Here is a 14,338-nt window from a genome sequence, read left to right as displayed (position 1 = left end):
CAGTGAAACTCTGTCTCTATTAAAAATACAAAAAATTAGCTGGGCATGGTTGCACATGACTATAATCCCAGATACTTGGGAGGCTGAGGCAGGAGAATTGCTTGAACCTGGGAGGTGGAGGTTGTAGTGAGCCAAGATCACGCCACTGCATTTCAGGCTGGGTGATAGAGCAAGACTCCATCTCAAAAATTAAAATTAAAATTAAAAAATTAAAGAAAAATAAAATGACTAGGCAAGGTGTCTCATACCTGTGATCCCAGCAACTCAGTAGGCTGAGGTGGTAGGATCATTTGTGCCCAGGAGTTTGAGACCAGCCGGGGCAACACAGTGAGACCCCCATCTCTATAAAAATTTTTATAAAAATCAGCTGCTGTGGTGTGCCATGTCTGTAGTCTGATAGTGAAATGATAAGTAGTCTCGGCTACTCAGGAGGCTGAGGCTAGAGGATTCCTTGAGCCCAGGATTCTTACAGTGGATCCTTTTTTTAGAGAAGGAGGCTGGTAGCACACTTCAAAATGATCACACCCGTGAACTCCAGTGTGGGCAACAATGCAAGACCTAAAACGAACAAACAAACAAGCAAACAAGAATAAAAAATAAAATGGTCTGCCAAACAGTCATTTACTGGTTAACAGATACGGAAAACAAAGATGCGAATTCTCATCAGGTTGGAGAAGAAAGACTGCCAGAGTGAACGTACACCACACATATTTCCCTGACTACAAGCAAGCCTGCTGAAATCAAAGGTGAGTACTTCTTATTTAATGGTCTCTAGTAACATTTACTGACCTTCATGTGGCCTTAAACACTAGATGATCAACATGTATGAAATCTCTTTTCCTTTCTCCTTATTTCCTCTCCATTTTCCTCCCTAATTTTTTTTCAGAATCCCAAATTCCAGACTTCAAATTTCTTTCTTAAAAGTTAAAAACTAAACAAAAGCACACATTTATGGAAATGAGTATGAGGCTCATTGTGCTTGCCTTCTTAGAAGTTCAATTAAAACGACTGAACCAAAAATTATATACTGAGGAAAATAAATGCTATCTTCCTCCATCATACCACTGAAAGAATGTAACCCATGACCAGAGTAAAACGATGGATGAAAAATAAGATAAAGTTTGATTTGAACAAATTTCTTTCTTCTCTTGGCCATCTAAGCTCTTCCACCCCATCTTTTCTTCAGGCAGATATCCTAGAGCTAAGCCTAGTGGACGTCTCAAGTAACCATCAGACATACACCGAGCAGGGCAGAGCGCTGCTATCTCCCACACAGGCCAGATAAGCACAGCGAGTTCTGACAGGTAGCTATGGCGTGGGTGTCGGGACATGGGAACCGGGTGGAATGATTTTCCCTCCTTCGTATCCAAATACCAAAGGGCGCCAAGGTCCGGAAATTTGGATGCCAGACTCTTAGTGAAAGATGAACAAGAAACAGGCTAGCATAGAAAGCTTAGCTGTTCTCTTATGAGCAAGTGTTGGATCGTAAATGTAAAGACAGAGAGGTCAAGGCCTCTTTTTACCAGCCCTGAGGCGATGTCTCATGCCTAGCCGACAAATTCACACTCTTTCCCCTAATTTCCTACCTATTTAAGAAACTATGTTACACAAGCACTCAACTTAAACTGACTAGTAGAACACAAGGGGATTCTTCTCTTATGATCTGAATCAAAGATCCCCTTGGTTGTCCTCACTCTGCTCCTTCCTGGCAACTAATGCTAGGCAAGTTTTTAATTTATTTGAGACACAGCCAAGTTATCCCATATGTAAAATAAACCCCATTTCAACAGGGTCATTGAGGAAACTGAGTGAGAAAATACGTGTAAAACAGATTCTGCAGCACCCCACAGAGTAGGTAGGTGCCTACAGAACGGCAGCTGTCATGACTACAGGCATTTTAAAAACCAAAGTTCAGTATCCAATTTTTTCTAGGACTTTATGTTCATATTAGCCTTATTTTAGGTAACAGATGCAAACCACCCCCTACCCCCTGCTACTACCCACTGCAAATATGCTGTCTGTGCAGTCATGTTTTCCACTAAAATTTCTTCTGGACATGTAAGTTATACAATCACAGCCATATATTCAACCCATGGGATACTTCAGCTTTGTTAATGAGCAGTCTACTTAAAATTTAATTATCATATAAAATCCTGGTAGTAGGTTTTCAAATGACCAAGCCATGTGATCATTACACACTCCTTTCTTTAACTATTTTTCCTAATTAAGTGCAGAATCTTTCTCCACTTAATTCTTCTCATAGTTGAAAATTCTGATTATATCAGGAAACATATTTCGTTAAATATTCTCAACTCCCATAGGAATGCACAGATATAATGAATACTCTGAGGGAGCCCTCACTGAATGAGAAATTACGCTCCCATGACAGTGACTCTGATCCCTTAACTTTATCCCATCACTTTCAAGAGTAAAACTGTTTGATAAAAGTAGAGAAATTTAAGGGAATAAGTATAAATCAAAAAGTGTAATATCACCAATCTATTTTCACAAGGACTAAATGTTTAAACAGTTGTACCTATTATGCTTTTATCACAGATACAGGTATTTCAATCATTAGCTCATGAGCATATGAGACTTTGCCACTGGTTTCAGTCCCTGCCATTACTTGTCCACATGTGCTGTGTCTACTACATTCAGTGATTCATTCACTCACTCATTCATGATGATCCTGGCCCTCAAGAAACCTGCAGCCTATTAGGCAAGCAAGGTAAATAAGGCAATAATTACCAAGAGCTATGCCGAAGCTCTTGGCACTACTGTGATGTGATACGCAGGCCTAGCTCTTAACATCTGCAACAGAGCCACCAGAGGGGAAGTGGGAGGAAGCAGTAAACTCCTTCCAGAGTTTAATAGGAAAAGGTTTTCTGAGAAATCCATGCAAATACAATCTACATTTAAAAAATATTTAGTAGTGTTTGGAGTCCTTGGAAGAACAATGAATAAACAGGAGAAATACCTCCTGTAAATGATGGGGTGATGGATGCTGCAAACCACCATGGCACACGTATGTCTATAAACAAAAGTGCACACTCTGCACATGTACCCCAGAACTTAAAGTATAGTAATAATAAAGTACTTCTGCCAAAGAAAGATTTAATGAGAAAATATGTAACTTCCATTTGAACTTCACTGGACTCTGATTTTAAGTAGCCCAGCCAATGTAACTCACACAGAAAAATGTCCCAAAGGAATGGTTATAATATAGCTTTCTGATAATATGTTTGGTTTTAAACACTTGATCTATGTCTGTAAAAACATATAGTTGTGATTGCTTTGCTTCATTTGTTTTTCACATATGTATGATATCAAATAGGTTCCCAGACATTAATGCTCCGTTACTGCAAATCTGAGCAGTGGTTGTTACCCGTTCACTGGTTAGGTTTTGGATACCTGGAGAACAACTGTGGGCCAAGCATTCTATCAGATTCTAGAAAGGCATTAATGAATAAGGACATAATGATTAATCACAAACATGCTAATTATCAGACATTAGCAAAAAAAAAAAAAAAAAATCACACATTCAAACAGACACTATGGCAGTATTTTTTTTTACAAAAAATCTTCATCAGCTGGATGCCGCGGCTCACACCTGTAATCCCAACACTTTGGGAGGCCGAGGTAGGTGGATCACCTGAGGCCAGGAGTGCGAGACCAGCCTGGCCAATGTAGTGAAAGCCTATCTCTAGTCAAAATACAAAAATTATTTGGGCGTGGTAGCGGGTAACTGTAATCCCAGCTACTCAGGAGGCTGAGGCAGGAGAATTACTTGAACCCAGGAAGCAGAGATTGCAGTGAGCCTAGATTGTACCATTGCACTCCAGCCTGGGCAACAACAGCAAAACTCTGTCTCAAAAAGAAAAAAAAACAAAAACAACCTTCATCAGGGCTCAGTGTGGTAGCTCATGCCTGTAATCCCAACACTCTAGGAGGCCGAGAAAGGAGGATCATTTGAGTCCAGGAGTTTGAGACCAGCCTGGCAACATAGCAAGACCACCATCTCTACAAAAATTTACAAAATTAGCCAGGCATGGTAGTGCATGCCTATAGTCCCAGCTACTCAAGAGGCTGAGGCAGGAGGATCACCTGTGCCCAGGAATTCAAGACTGCAGAGAGCTATGATCGTACCACTGCACTTCAGCCTGGGCAACAGAGTGAGACCCTGTTTCTAAAAAAAAATAAAAAATTTAAAATAATAAAATGAAAACAGTCATCAGTATCAACATAAATTTATTACCTTGGTTAAATACTACAATGAATAGAAAAAAAACCATTAGCATCTGAAGGTCTAGTGAGCTAGTTGTAAGGCAGAATGTTCACTCAGAAATCAGTATTTATGCATAATTTCCAGACAAAACTGCTATGTGCCAAATGAGTGATCAATTAGCTCCAATTCTTAGCTTTTTGTATACTGGTTGCATTTTTAATCCAAAAGAGTCAATGTACTTCTCTGGCTGGAAACAAAAAAAAAAAAGATGGCAGATGAAATAAAGAAAACTGAGGAAGAACTGAGTAAAGGAATTAATAAAATATATAAAGATGAATGTATCTTCATAGGTAGATACTCCTTATCAAACACTGTATTTTTGTAGCTTCTGAGCCACCGTTTCCAATTTTTTAATTCACATATATCTTTTCTTCCTAAGTATAAAATAATACCTCAAAATGATACAGCAGAGTCAATATGTTATACAGCAGATTCTAATCTGGTATGGTTAGGAGAGCTGTTATCTTACCAAATGAGGCATGGAAAGTCAGTAAGTAGACAAGAATGTGATACTAGTATCAAAGCACTGTCTGTATAAGGAATCTTAAAAGCAAAAAATCCGTAACCCTGAAAAAACAAAAGTATAAGCTTGTTTTAAAACAACTAATTTCCCAGACCCATCTAACATGCAAAGACAAGAGGAACATTCCTCACTCAGTCAGAATCTACACTGAAACTTATGTGAATGAACTTGACCCAGGCTGGCAGGATGCCAGCAATCTTCGTCACTGAATGACTTAACAGAACACTGTGTTCTTGGCAAAAGCACAAAAAAAGTGTTGAAATCCACACTAAAAAAATCTCAGTATAGATTTTAAATCAATTTTAAAATACAACGATAAAGGATACTAAAATACAATAAGGGATTTTCAGTGTTTGGTACATATTTAATTCAGGTAAGGTTTTTATACTCACTCAATTTGGTCACGTTCAACGTTTCCCTTGAACAATCACTCCAACCCTCTCCCCACCAAACTAAACCCATGCTCTGGCCTCCTCCTGTGTTATAACTTCTCCAACACTGTACCTGGAAAATTCCAAAGTACCCTAAGCTGGCATATTAGGGAGGGACGGCAAGTAAAGCCAGAAACAATGTGTTGACTCACTTCCGTGGAAAGCCTTAGAGAAAAATCTAGGCCACAGATCAGTCCTCTCACGCGATGCAGCTGCAGCAGGTAAGAGGTGGTGAAGTTATGTCACTCCCACAGAGGTCCTGCTAACTTAGCCACAGAGGTAAGATGCAAATGAGAAGGCAAGTAAAATATAATCTGACATACACATATATATACAGTTACAGAAAAAATATGATTTTAATTCTTCTGACTCCCCCCATGTTGGATGTTATCTAGAACTTAACTTTTGAACATAAATTGAACAAAATTAAGTTAAACGAAACTGTGTAATTTTGAAAGAGTGACTTTTCAAGTTACTTTACCAACTTTAGTTTTTGCCATCCTCCTTTTCCCCTACTTTAAATTTCTCCCAAAATGCCATCCTTGTTATAACATTATGATAATTCACTCTCACCATTAGCAAAAGCAGTTCACAACCACCTCATACTCTGGGGAAAACCTGCACAAGTCCTAAAATGTTAGAGTGAACAAGATCCAAACCACAAACATTCAGCGGTCTACACTGGCAGAATCCACTGCAATTAAAAATGTTTAGTCCTTCCTTTCACCTCTCAACCCTGCAGTTTTCAGTCTTAATTTTTTACCACATTTACTGCTAGTGGCTAAAATAAATCAAATCTCTCATCCTATAGCAATACATAGCCAATATCTAGGCTAAGACAAATAGACATATAAAGCCTTTAACTGTAATGCTTACATTTTATAGCCTGGACTCTAGATGAAAACAAGTAGTACATGGTTAAATTATTTTCTAATACAATAAAATGTTTAAAGGATTCTGAACATCTGTTCTTTCAAAATTATAATATAGTTGTCCCTCAGTATGCACGGGGGATTGGTTCTAGTACTTCCTCACCCTGAGGACAACAAAATCCAAGGATGCTCAAGTTCCTGATATAAAATGGTGTAGTATTTGCATATAACATTGTGTACATCCTCCTGTATACTTTAAACCATCTCTACATTAGTTATAATACCTAACACAACACCTACGCGTCACTTCATTCAGTGTAGTACTCACTGTGGCAAAATCAAGTTTTGTTTTTTGGAACTTTGTAGAATTTGTCTTTCCAAATATTTTTGATCCATGGTTGGTTGAATCCACATAACCGATCCCGCGGATATGGAGGGCCAACTGTACTTTAAAAGTTACTCTTTCAAAATTATGATACCATTTTGTTCAACTTGTGTTCAAAAAGTTAAATTCTAGGTAACGTCAAATACGGGGAGGGAGGTCAAAGAAAAAGAATTAAAATATAATATATATGGTTTACCCTCAAATACAAGCTATTTTTTTTTTCTAAGCAGATTTATTTTTCCAAATATAGTTTACTTAGATGAATGTTAAAAGTAATCAAAATATATTGATACCAAGTGATGCCTATGGGACATATGAACCAAAATTGTGTTTAGAAGTCAGCTTGGGCTTAAAATTTTTCTGTAATTAAAAAGTCATCTCTACTATATATTTATATGCCATGACTATCTAACCAATAAATAAAAACACTTTGTACACTATGTTAATTTTTATATAAAACCATTATTTATATATTTGCTAGGATATCCTCTCATATAGCATTTCACAGTATAAAACAGAAGCACTTCAACAATTCAGGGAGTCTTGGCACTAGGATTGTGCCAAGGTGCAAAGACCATCTGGATCATCCTTACAGAAACAATACCACCTACACAGAGTGATAAAGAAATGAGACTACCTACTTTTGTACACATCCTCATCTGTGCATATAAGAAGGCAGTGCTTATTCAATATACATGAGCATTACGGGACTGGCTACCTCAAAGAAGAGAAAAACGTTTTAACTTTTTGTCCTGGTAAGATTTTAGACATACAGAAGATTTACAAAGATAGTATAGAGAATTTCCACATAGTCTTCATCTACCTTCCCTTAATGTTAACATCTTACATAACAATAGTATAATCAGGAAAACTAACAAATTAACATCAATTCAATACTACTAATTAAATTAAAGGCTTCAATCAGTAGACTTCAGCTTTTCTGTTTCAGGATCCAACCCAGGTTTCCACGTGGCAGTTAGCTGGAAGGCCTTGAGTCTCCTCCCACCTATGACAGTTCTTCTGCTTACCCCTGTCTTTCAGGAACTTGGCACATTAGAGAGTATTGTTCAGGTATTCTGTAGAATGCCTCTCAGTCTGGGTTTGTCTAATACTTTCTCATGGTCAGATTGTGGTTATGGATTTTATGATAGTGTGTCCTCAGTTCATGATAACAGAGAGTACACAATATCAATATGTAATAATTTTTAACATTCATCACGTGGTTAAGAGGACATCAGCCAGGATTTAACACATAAAGTTACTATTGTTCCCTGTTTAAGAAATGTTTGGGGGCTGGGCACAGTGGCTCATACCTGTAATCCCAATATTTTGGGAGGCCGAGGTGAGAGGATCATTTGAGACCAGGAGTTCAAGACCGACTTAGGCAACACAATGAGACCCCTTCTCCACAGAAAATATAGAAATGAACCAGGCATGACAGCTAAAAGAAACCAGGCGAGGTTACAGTAAGCTATGATTGTACCCTGCACTCCAGCTTGGGTGACACAGCAAGATTAACAATAACTAATTACATAATAAAATGGAATAATAACAACAATATGTCAAAAAAAGAAAAATATTTTGGGGAAAATGCTTTGAAGTCACACAAATACTCTGTTTCTCATTAAGTTTTACCCACCAATTTTAACACACTGATGGATCTTGCCTTCAGCAGTTACTACTGTGAGGGAGGTCTAAAGATGATTTTCTGTTTCCCTCAATTCTTCATTTTTATTTATTTATTTATTTATTTATTTATTTATTTATTTATTTATTTTTTGAGACAGAGTCTCACTGTGTTGCCCAGGCGGGAGTGTAGTGGTGCAATCTTGGCTCACTGCAACCTCTGCCTCCAGAGTTCAAGCAATTCTCCTGCCTCAGTCTCCCAAGCAGCTGGGATAACAGGCACGCACCAACAAGTGTGGCTAATTTTTTTGTATTTTTAGTAGAGACAGAGTTTCACCATGTTGGCCAGGCTGGTCTCAAACTCCTGACCTCAACTGAGCTGCCCACTTCAACCTCCCAAAGTGCTGGGATTACAGGCGTTAGTCACCACACTCAGCCAATCCTTTTTTATTTTTAAATTCTCCTGAAAAGTTGTTCTCTATTATGTATGTATTTATTAATATATCTATATTCTATTATGTATGTATTTATTAATATATCTATATAAGTATGAACTTGTAGGCATTTGATTCTTTGAGCTATAATCTAATGTTCTTTATCTCGCTGCTCAAGTTGTTTCCGCTTTGGCCAGGCACAACGCTGACTGGATGTGTCCTTTGGACATTCCCCACCTGCTTTGTTTAGAACTCTTCCTTATTTTCTGACAATACACGATCCTCAAAGTTCATCCTGTATTTTCTCTGCCTTGGGCATAGAGTCAGCCATTTTTCTAAGGAGCCCTGGTTCCTCTTACAGGAGAATGGTACTAGAAACCAAGATGGAGGTGCTAGGTATGGTTGTTTCTCACTGCTTTTAGGACCTCTCAGTGGACAGAGATAGGAAGTGATACACACACACACACACACACACGTTTATTGCTACATTTATTTCTTGAATCTGTGTATGTGTGTCTGTGTGTTTTACAGAAAACACCTGAGTTCCTAATGACAGATTAGCTCCAATCCAGCACTACAAGGTTCATTCCAGCATTCCCATGGCTTATTTGCAACTTCCTTCTCTCCTCGTTTTAAGCATCTACAACATGAAATATATTTACTTATTCAATTACAGTATATATATAAAGTAGTTTTAAAACTGCTAAGTCACACAGCTGTGAAAAATGAATTTATCAACTCAAATACGTTTGTATATAGTTCTTTTTGTCTTCAGCATTATAAATTACAAACACTGTATTCCAAAGTTGCTTGGGTCAGCTCCCTTTTCCTTACCTCCTTCAGTGAGGTTATATTATTGGTCTACACTCTATCTTGGGTTCCCTTGACACCTGGTTGATTTATTTAAATGTGCACAGAGTAAAATTCACTGTTTGGCATTTATAAATATACAGGTTGTGACAAATTTATAGAGTTGTGTATCCACTCCCATAGTACAAGAAGGACTGTTTCCTCATCCCCAAAACCCGCCCCTCCCCCATTCCACAGCAAACGGATTGCCCTTTGGTACTCAATCCCTTACCCTAACCCCTTTAACCACTGATCTGTTTTCCATCATGAGAATATTGCAGTATACTTGATTCTGCCTTCTTTCACTTAGCAAAATGCATTTAAGATTCATTCACATTTTGCACCGATTAAACCTATTGCTTCTTACTGCTGTGAGTAACCTACTGTACGGATGCATCCATTCACCTACTTAAGGACATCTGGGTTTCCAGTTTGGGGTGACTATAAACAAAGCTGCTATCAACTTTCATGTTCAGGCTTTTGTGAGAACATAAGTTTTTAGTTCACCCAGGTAAATACCTAAAATTGGGATTGTTGGGTTGTATGGTAAATTTATTCTTAACTTCGTAAGTACCAAAATGTTTTCAAAGCAATGTATGACAGTTCCAGTTACTCCCCATTCTCACAGCACTCAGTTTTGTCAAGATTTGGGGTTTTATTGTTTTGTTTAGCCATTCTCTTTTTTTTTTTTTTTTTTTGAGACGGAGTTTCGCTCTCGTTACCCAGGCTGGAGTGCAATGGCGCGATCTCGGCTCACCGCAACCTCCGCCTCCTGGGTTCAGGCAATTCTCCTGCCTCAGCCTCCTGAGTAGGTGGGATTACAGGCACGCGCCACCATGCCCAGCTAATTTTTTGTATTAGTAGAGACGGGGTTTCACCATGTTGACCAGGATGGTCTCGATCTCTTGACCTCGTGATCCACCCGCCTCGGCCTCCCAAAGTGCTGGAATTACAGGCTTGAGCCACCACACCCGGCCCGACAGGCTAGTCTTGAACTTCTGACCTCGAGTGATCCGTCTGCTTCGGCCTCCGAAAGTGCTGGGATTACACGTGTGAGCCACCATGCCCAGCCAGAAAAGTTTTTAAAATAAATTTAGTGTAGTCTAAGTGTACCATGTTTATAAAGTTGATAGTAATGTATGGTAATGTCTTAGGTCTTCACAGTCACTCACTACTCACTCAATGACTCACCCAGAGCGCCTTCCAGTCCTATAAGCTCCATTCATGGTAAGTGCCCTATACAGGTATACCATTGTTTATCTTTTATACCATATTATAATGTACCTTACCTTTTCTATACTTAGATACACAAATAATTACCATTGTGTTCCAATTGGTTACAGTATCCAGTACAGTAAGATGCTATACAGGTTTGCGGCCTAGGAGCTATAGGCTATACCATATAGCCTAAGTGTGTAATAGGCCAGACCACCTAGGTTTGTGTAAGAACATTATAACGTTCGCAGAAGGACAAAATCATCTAACGATGACACATTTCTCAGGATGTATTCTGATCACTAAGTGACACAGGACTGCATTAAAAAAGAAAAATGATCTAAAATCAATAATCTAAGCCTCTGCCTTAGGAATTAAAAATTGGCCAAAGCCTTAGCAGATACCTCACCAAAGAAGATGTAGACACAGACGGCAAGTAAGTGTAAGAAAAGTTGCTCCACATCATATGTTACCAGAGAAATGCTGTAAACATGTAAACAATGAGATATCATGACATACTTACTAGAATGGCTAAAATTCAAAACACTGACACCACCAAATGCTGACAAGAATATGGAGCATCAGGAACGCTTTTGCTGGTAGGAATGCAAAATGTTACAATCACTTTGTAAGACACTTTGGCAGTTTCTTATAAAACTAAAAGTACTCTTACTGATGCAATCCAACAATTGCTTTGCTTGGTATCTACTCAAAGAAGTTGCAAACGTCTGTCCACATGGAAACTTGCACATGTAAATTTATAGCACGTTTAATCATAATTGCCAAAACTCATAAGCAACCTAGATGTCTCTCAGTGAATGAATGGACAAAATGTTATATATCCAGACAATGAAACATAATTCAGTGCTGAAAAAAAATAAGTTATCATGCTATGAAAAGACATGGAGGAAAGTTAAATGCATATTACTAAGTGAAAGAAGGCAACCTAAAAAAGCTACATACTATATGATTCCAACTGTATGACATTCTGGAAAAGGCAAAACTACGGAAACAGTAAAAAGATCACTGGTTGCCAGGGATTAGGGTGTAGACAGTGATTACTGTCTACACAGCAGAGCAAAGAGAATTTTTAGTGCAGTGTCAGTACTCTGTATGTCATTACAATGGTGGATATATAGCTTTATACATTTGTTCAGACTCACAGAATACAAAATGCCAAGAATTAACCCTGATAGAAACTAGTGATAAAGATGCATACATACAGGCTCATCAACTGTAACAAATATGCCATGCCGGTGGGGGATATCGATTATAGGAAAGCTATGCATATGTGGGGGAAGAAGGGATATCTCCATACCTTCCTTTCAATTTTTCTGTAAAACTAAAACCTCTCTAAAAAAAAACTTAAGAAAAACACCACCAACAACAAAATGAAGGCATAATAAATACATTTTCAGATAAACAAAAACTGATCATTGCTTGCAGACCCACTTAATGAAACACACATACAGAATTTCTTAAGGCTAAAGGCAAGTGGCCTAAGAATCCACACAAGTCAACATGAAAAATCTGGGTGTCAAGAAAAGTAATTATCTAATTAAAACTCACCATATGTGTGTATTTGTTCTCCTAGCTGATTTTAAAAAACAACTGCATAATATATATATATAATTGTACTGCTGTACCTATAACATACAGAAATGTCATTATCTGTGAGTAACAGAAGAGTGGTGGGTGGGAACAAAGCTTTATCAAACTAAGGAAACGACACCAGATGGTAACATGATTCCTTCGGAACCAATGAAGAGAACACAAATGGTAAATAAGGAGGTCAGTTTGGCCAGGTGCAGTGGCTCATGTCTATAATCCCAGAACTTTGGGAAGTGGAGGCAGGCTGATAACGAGGTCAGGAGATCAAGACCATCCCGGCCAACATGGTGAAACCCTATCTCTACTAGAAATACAAAAAATTAGGCAGGCATGGCAGCACTGTGCCTGTAGTCCCAGCTACTCAGGCGCTTGAGGCAAGAGAATCACTTGAACCTGTGAGGCAGAGGTTGCAGTGTGCCAAGATTGTGCCACAGCACTCCAGCCTGGGTGACAAGGCAAGACTCTGTCTCAAAAAATATATGAGTCATCTAACACTATAAATGTATACTTGCTCTCCTTTCTTTTCACTTCTATAAAAGACAAAATTATGTTAATTAAAAATTATAACAGATATAATTGTTACATCTATTAACAAAGCAATAAAAGATATAAAATGTGTAACAATAGCATAAAGGGGAGGATGAGAAAATAGAGCCATATAGTGGTAATGTTTCTGTGCCTCACTGGAATAAAACTAGTAACAAATATGAGAGAAATCCAGTTGAGAGGTATATGATAAGCACTAAAGCAACCCATAAAATCTCACTCAAAAACATATTGTGCGCTGGGCGATGTGGCTCATGCCTGTAACACAGCACGTTGGGAGGCCAAGACAGGCAGACCACTCGTGGCCAGGAGTTTAACACCAGCCTGGCCAACATGGTGAAACCCTGTCTCTACTAAAAATACAAAAATTAGCTGGGCGTGGTGGTACATGCCAGCAATCCCAGCTACTCGGGAGACTAAAGCACCAGAATTGCTTGAACCCGGGAGGTGGAGTTTGCCATGAGCCAACATTCTGCAACTGCTCTCCAGCCTGAGCAACACAGTGAGACACTGTCTGCCCAAAAAAAAATGGTGAAAATGACATAGGAAGAACTAAATGTTACCAAAGAAAATACTGCTTTAAAGTAAAAGAAATGAGGAAAGAGCAGAGAAAAAACCCTGAAACATTTGGAGAAAGTAAACTGGTGTACATAAATGCAACTATATCAATAATAACATCAAATGAACATAAATTAATCCAGCGAAAGGCAGAGACTGTCATACGGGATAAAAAAAGTAAAGATTCCACTGTATGTTCTGTATAAGAGATACAATACATATTCAACAAGGGTGTCATGACCTGCCAGTAAGGAAAGAATAATCTTTTCAACAAATGGTGCTTGGACAACCAGATTTGCATATTCAAAAAAATGAAGTTGGAGCCCAGCATGGTAGCTAACGCCTGTTATCCCAACACTTTGGGAGGCTGAGGTGGGAGGATCCCTTGAGGCAAGGAGTTTGAGAACAGCTTGGGTAACACAGCAAGACCCAATCTCTAAAAAAAAATTAAAAATTAGCCTACCTTGGTGGCATGCACCTGAAGTCTTAGCTATTTGAGAGGCTGAGGTGGGAGGATCATTTGAGGCCAGGGGTTCAAGGCTGAAGTAAGCCATGAACATGCCACTATACTCCAGCCTGAGTGACAGAGCAAGACTTCATCTCTTTAAAAAAAAAAAAAAAAAAAAGTAGTTGGATCCCCTGCCTCACACCATACACAAAAATTAACTCAAAATGGATGAATGACCTAAATGTAAGAGATAAAACTGTAAAAGCTTAAGAAAACATAGAAAATAAATCTTCATGATCATGGACCTGGCAATGGTTTCTTAGATATGACACCAAAAATATGAGCAACAGAAGAAAAAATAGATAAACAACTTTTTCAAAACTAAAAACCACTGTGCATCCAAGAATACTGTCAAGAAAGTGGAAAAAAAAAAAACCCAGCTAGGTATTGTGGCTTACACCTGTAATTCCAGCACTTTGGGAGGCTGAGGTGGGTGGATCGCTTGAGCTCAGGAGTTCAAGACAAGCCTGGGCAATATAGCGAAATGCCATCTCT

At 38.5% G+C, this 14,338-nt stretch overlaps 1 protein-coding gene across 11 annotated transcripts in view; it reads right to left on the bottom strand.

Moving 5' to 3' along the window:
* Nucleotides 1–14,338, bottom strand: part of SPIDR (scaffold protein involved in DNA repair) — a 415,411-nt gene that overhangs the window by 332,479 nt on the left and 68,594 nt on the right. The window contains exon 1 of one of the 11 annotated variants that reach the window (XM_064384161.1): nt 5,201–5,270. The exons of the other annotated variants lie outside the window; for them this stretch is intronic. The gene's annotated coding sequence lies outside the window, so the exon portion shown is untranslated. Of the gene's footprint in view, nt 1–5,200; nt 5,271–14,338 lie in introns of those variants that run through there. 11 annotated transcript variants of the gene reach the window in all.

Source organism: Aotus nancymaae, unplaced genomic scaffold (assembly GCF_030222135.1).
Source record: "Aotus nancymaae isolate 86718 unplaced genomic scaffold, 86718_ANA_hifiasm-v0.15.2.pri h1tg000036l, whole genome shotgun sequence".
Classification (NCBI taxonomy): Eukaryota; Metazoa; Chordata; class Mammalia; order Primates; family Aotidae; genus Aotus; species Aotus nancymaae.
Note: the sequence above shows the minus strand (reverse complement) of the source record. Positions and strands in the feature narration are given on the sequence as shown.